This window comes from Anser brachyrhynchus, assembly GCF_964034855.1.
Source record: "Anser brachyrhynchus genome assembly, chromosome: 22".
NCBI classification, from domain to species: Eukaryota; Metazoa; Chordata; class Aves; order Anseriformes; family Anatidae; genus Anser; species Anser brachyrhynchus.
In genome coordinates this window covers 1,917,847-1,924,077 of record NC_137715.1, presented here as the reverse complement: position 1 = coordinate 1,924,077, position 6,231 = coordinate 1,917,847, and the positions used below count along the sequence as shown (strand labels likewise).

The 6,231-nt window shown below is 46.6% G+C and overlaps 1 long non-coding RNA gene across 1 annotated transcript; it reads left to right on the top strand.

Annotated features, from left to right (window-relative positions):
- The first annotated feature begins 666 nt into the window (after positions 1 to 666).
- LOC308181789 lies at positions 667 to 1,205 on the top strand. The gene is made up of 3 exons (XR_013941590.1): positions 667 to 719; positions 802 to 833; positions 1,069 to 1,205. It is a non-coding gene; the product is annotated as an uncharacterized lncRNA (long non-coding RNA).
- The last annotated feature ends 5,026 nt before the right edge of the window (positions 1,206 to 6,231 follow it).

Genomic DNA, 6,231 nt, shown 5'->3' with positions numbered 1-6,231 from the left:
TGGTGCACAGGAGGTACCCTCCTCCCTTAAGGTCTCTGGAATCCCAAAACGGAGGCTGCTGGAGGACAGGGCAAGATTATTCCTACAACCTGACTGAGAACACCATCACCAATCAGGAAACTGCTTATTAACATGCCCTGGGAGGCTGTTTCCAAGTGTAATTACCAGGCAGAAAGCAAGCTGTCAGGTTTCTGGTGCTGTGGTGCTCAGGCTCGAGGTCAGAGAAGGAGCGCAGTGAAGGCTGCCGCTGCAGAGGGCAGCAGCGCTGGGCCCGAGCTGAGGGGGAGCTGGAGGAGGCAGCCTGGGAGGTGGCACGAGCTGTCAGGTGACAAGGCTGCGTGGTGGCAGGACTGTGAGGCAGTGTCGGCTGAGATGGCACCAGCTGTGAGGAGACATCAGCCATGAGACGCCTGGGGCTCTGAGGTTACTCACACTCTGAGACGACTCAGGCTTTGAGGCAACATGAATTCTGAGGCAACACAGAGGTGATCTGGGCTCTGAGGCATCGCAGACTCTGAGGCAACGCAGGCTCTGAGGTGACTGGGCTCTGAGGTGATCTGGGCTCCGAGGTGATCTGGGCTCTGAGGTGACTGGGCTCTGAGGTGATCTGGGCTCTGAGGTGACTGGGCTCCGAGGTGATCTGGGCTCTGAGGTGACTGGGCTCCGAGGTGATCTGGGCTCTGAGGTGATCTGGGCTCTGAGGTGATCTGGGCTCTGAGGTGATCTGGGCTCCGAGGTGACTGGGCTCTGAGGTGATCTGGGCTCTGAGGTGACTGGGCTCTGAGGTGACTGGGCTCTGAGGTGACTGGGCTCTGAGGTCACTGGGCTCTGAGGTGATCTGGGTTCTGAGGTGATCTGGGCTCTGAGGTGACTGGGCTCTGAGGTGATCTGGGCTCTGAGGTGATCTGGGTTCTGAGGTGATCTGGGCTCTGAGGTGACTGGGTTCTGAGGTGATCTGGGCTCCGAGGTGATCTGGGCTCTGAGGTGACTGGGCTCTGAGGTGATCTGGGTTCTGAGGTGATCTGGGCTCTGAGGTGATCTGGGCTCTGAGGTGATCTGGGCTCTGAGGTGATCTGGGCTCTGAGGTGGAGCAGGCTCTGAGGTAACTGAGCTCTGAAATGTTGTGGTCTCTGAGGTGATGTGGACTCTGAGGCAATACAGGCTCAGAGGTGACAGGGGCTCTCAGGCAACAGAGACTGTGAGGCAATGTGTGATGAAGCTGTTTGTGAAGTAACTCGGGCTGCCTCAGACTTCAGCTCTGACATGATGCTGACTGTGGAGAACAAGGTCTAGGCCACTATCTTGGGGCACCAACCCTGGGCCAGCCCTCTTAGGCTTTGTGAGGCTGTCTGTGGCATAGGGATGACATTGGCCTCAGCCTGAGGAGAGGGGAGCCACGGTCAGCTCGCTGAGAGTGTTACCATGCTGAGATTTCACTTTGGGTGCTTGCACAAAGGAGGCAAGGAGGGACTTTGCAGTTAAAGCAGCACAAGATGCACAAACAGGGAGCAGAGCTGCTTGGTAACGGGTATCGCAGCTCCACCTGCAATTTCTGGGGTGTTTAATCAGCCCAAGGGTTCTTATGGGTCTAATCCAAAAGCAGCAAAAGTCATCCTCACGGTTTACTTGCCTATGTAAAAGTGTGAGAGCCTTGTGTTCCCAAGATTCCTGTTTATGGCTTTTCATCCCTGTCAGCTCATCTGCAGCCCGACATGCTCCTGGCACTGAGAGCTGGTAGAGCAAAGAGAAGTCTGCTTGTTGGAAATGATCAGCCAAGCTGAAAAAAATGAAGCAGGTTGACTTCATTATGTGCTCATTAAGAAATCTGTAGCTGTAGTTTGTTCCTGTGTGGGTGAGCTCTGGCTGTCATAAACCCTGACAGATGGACAGACAGACTGAATTATAGTTGTAGAGTATAGACTGGGCAGGATCCCCCATTAACGCTTATTGGAAATTGTCATCACTTCAAGCTGAATGGGCTCCAGATGTTGAAATCCTTGTAGGGAAATCTTGAAGGTGAAGGTTAGAGGCTTGTGATTTTGCATGTGTTGTATGAGCTGCAGCCGTTCCCTTTGATTTATTATAGTTTAAGTCACGATTTGGTAGTAGGGGAAAAAATAAAAGAGAGCCACACATGGTTGGGGGTGCTTAGGTCTGAGCTGCTGAAGGAATGGCTCTGCTTTTATTACCTGGGTGTGAGAAAAACATTAAGAAAATGACTACCGAAAGTTTCACTAACAAATTCAGTGCCTCTTTATTGTCTGCTTTTGCAACAGGTAGAGTTTATGTTGCTGAGTTTGGTTTATGTACATTTTCAATTATATATTTCAAGAGCACTTGGAAGTCACAGTTATAGAAACATACAAGATAAAGCTGTATCAGCCAATCTCCCCTTCAAAAGTGAGAACCGTTATTTCAGTCAGACATTTAAGTTTTATTGTGTTCAAAAATGTCCAGCGTTGGGGATCCCATAGCCCCCTCAAGCAGTACATGCTGGTGTTTCACCATCCTTACTGTTAAGAAGTTCTCCCTAATTCCTAACCTCAATCTCCCTTCCTGCAGTTTGAACACACTACCCCTTGTCCAGTCCTCAGCAAACATGGGAAATGCTTTATTACCTTCCGTTTTGTGGCAGCTTTTAATGTACTTGGAGATTGATAAATTTCTCTACCAGTTTCCTCCCTACACTCATCTGCTACTTTAGGTCTCTCCATGGAGGCCATGTTTTCTAGGCCTGAAGTTATTTTGCTACTCTCCCTCTAAACTATTGTCTTGTGGTGTCCAAAACTGGGCCAGCTGAGGCACTTGTTAGAGCTGAGGAGAGTGAGGAGTTTTTTTTTGTTTTTCTCAAATCTGACATAATTTGGTTCATGCCTCGGTTCTGTTACTATCTATTGAACCAAAACTGAAGAGTTCTGGAGCAGTGATTGCACCAGATCTTTTCCTGCACAGCTGCTTCTTTGACACTTGTTCCACAGTTCACGTCTGTGTGGCTGATTATTCCTTCACAATTGTGGAATTTAGCATTTATTGTCCTAAATCCTTTCAGATTATTGCTCTTTCTGAATTCAAACCCTGCTTTCTGAATGGCTTGCAGCTCTGTCCCCCTTCTCCATCTTGAAATCAGCTGCACATAATGCTCTGTTACACTGCCTGAGTTATTAATAAAAATATCTAACTGTTGAATTCAGGAGTGGGGGGTGGGTTGGGGTGGCAGACTAACACTGAGGACAAGGAGCACTTTGCAGGATGAAACCTTCTGTTTTGATCACATAAATATGTACAGATACCACAACTGTTGCATCACTGAACATACATACTTTGTTCTTGGAGGTCATGTCTCTGGCTTGTGTGTGGTGTACATTTGCCTTCCTCCAGCAGAGCCACGGGGAATGGCTTCTCCCTGCAGTACAAACAGGCTTTTTTTCCACTCAAGGTTTGTAAACTGCTCCCTGGGCTGGACCCACAATGGGGCCTGAGCCAGAGGAAGGGGCTGGAGTGGAGACCTTAAAGAATGGCTCTTACTCATCAATAACTTCCCCCTGACAGGGCCGAAGGATACACAAAGTTGCATGTCAGTTGTGCTGTCACTCCAGCTGAGGCACAAACCACAGTGGGGCCCTTGCTCACTGGACTTTGCTCTCCAAAGAAATCCTTTCACTCGCCTTTTGAATGTTTAAACTCTTATATTTCTCAGGGGTTGTGTCTCCATGAAACAGTACTTTGCTACTCACATTTTGGGTCTTATCAGGCTGATTTGTGCTGCTGGAACATTGGCAGGCTCACTTACGCAGTGCACGCAGAGCAGGTACGGCCTTGAGATCCTCAGTTCAGATGATGGACTGAAGCTCTGTTAAAGGCAGTGAAGTAATGCTGATTTACACCAGCTGCAGAGCTGGCCACCAGGTATCCTGACCATTAAATGTACCCAGAGCTCTGTAGGATGTGTAGATGGGAGATGGAGAATCCCTCCCTTTCTTCTTTTTAGCATATCTGTTAAAACATCCGTTAAATGTTAAAAGAAAAAAGAAGTGCAGCCATTTGGATGTGTCACCATAGTACCTAAGAACTCCATTTAGAAGTTGATCTCTGTTATGACAAGTACTGTACAATACGGGAGGAACAAACATCTCTAGCCATGGAGTTTACAGTGTGGCCAGATTCTGCCCTTGTAAAATTAAAAGCCTTCTGCCGCTGACTACAAAAAAGAGCAGAATCAGCTTTAAGAAACTTCAATAAGTGGAATGAAAGAATCAGTTCAACAATGGGAACTGGTATCTGTAATTATATGACATTAAATCATGTAAAAAAAAATACTTCAAATATCGCACGGGCAGGGCATGGATTTTTTTACCCTCAGCTTTGCTAATTTCCATTGATGTTTTTTTTCTTTCAAAGCATTTATTTTCCACAGCAAGAGTGACTGCTCTAGCTAAGTATTTTATGTTTTTCCTTTGGCCTGGGCAGGGATCATCAGTGAATGGGAGAGATTCTGCAGTTTAAAAAGATATCCTGCTTGTTTAGTCTTTCTTGTGTTTTGAGAACTTATCATTACAGCAGAAAAGCATAGTACAAGCAAGTGAACTTCAAATGCAGCACCATCCTCTTAATCCAAGGATTACACTTGTAAAAGCCAAGTGCTTTTACTACTTCTCTTCATAGGCTAGCTTTTAATATTTTGTATGTTGTGATGCGAGGGGGAATACTTGACAAGACTGTCATTTCCCTCTTAAATTCTTCTCCATGGCAAACAGACGGTGACAAAATCACCTCGGTGCCCTGTTCCTTGGGGCTGGATGGCTGTAGCTGGGATCCACAGGGTCTGTGGTCTGTTCACTGGCGCACACGGGGTGTGGCTTTAAGAGTATCTGTACTGGGGCCCTGCGCTTCTGCCATAATGACACATGGGCCAGGTCTTTGTCTGCCAGGATTAATACAGGAAGGTTAAAGGTCATCAGAACCAGTGGTGTTTAAAATTTCTCAATAAAGAGTTCTTTTCTTGTGCGTTTCTTGCCAGTAAATAAGGCTTGTGCTGTTTCTATAGAAGGAGCTCTTTTTCTTCCTTCTTTCTTTCTCTCTTTCTTTCTCTCTCTCTTTCTTTCTGTCTTTCCTCGTTTTTGAGTATATTGTAGAAAACAGTCGCTGTGTGAGGCTTAAGGCAAGCAATGTTTAGTAACAGGAATCAAGCCAACCTGTGTCTTCTCAAAGGGAGAGATCTGGAGGAGCTGTGGTTCTTATAACCCCTTCACCTCTGAATTATTTGCTGACACATGCACACCACATCACATCTGTAATTCCGAAGGGCTGAGGGGTTAAGTATCTTGTCACTCCACCATAGACACCTCACTTGCAAATCCCACACTTTTTACCAGACTTCCCCAGCACGAGTAAGAGATCCCTGCAGTCAAGCCAAAGTGAAAGCTGAGGGCTCTCTAAGCACCCCAGAACAGTCTCTGAATGCCAGGCAGAGTAGTCTGTGGAGAAAGGGGAATGGGAAAACACTGAGCATGGGGTCCAGTAAGCTGGGATCTACTCCAGCTTCTGTCCCTGACTTGCTGGATGATATTGGGCAGTTAAATCACTTTCTCTCTTTATTGCCTCAGTTTCTCCATTTGTTGAAAAGATGGGAGTGATGCTGACCTCCTTTATGAAGGCCCTTGTGGCCAAAGAGACCAAAACCACTGTGTAAGAGGTAGGCATTGCTGCATTTATTGCAGCAAAACAGAGAGAAAAGGTTCAGATTTCAGATTCTGTTGCAGCATTCCTTCCACAGAGTTGTATCCTGCCCCATGCTGGCTTTGCCATGTATGCATGCTGCACACACACCTAGAAATGACAAGTAATGGCTAAGCTGCAGAGCTGTGGGATAAATTGTTTGCACCATGCACATTTGATTACCTTACCTGTGCACTCTGCATGTTCATTTGACAACATCAAAGCAGCAAGTGCAGTGGCAGTGTGGCCTTACCCTGCTGCCCAGCATTGCCACACAATTTTCTTAGGTTCTCTCACCTATCTATACCCACCTGCTATCTTTATTATCCTTTGATTGTAAGCACTTTGAGGTAGGGACCATCTGTGTCTGTGAAATGTCAGATAGGATAAGGTCACATACATGCTACATAAAATAATAAGGAATTAATATCAGCATTAGCAACCCATAACTATCCACAGACTGGGATTTGAAATACATCAACAGTGAGAATAACAGTATAGAATTCATGTTACATT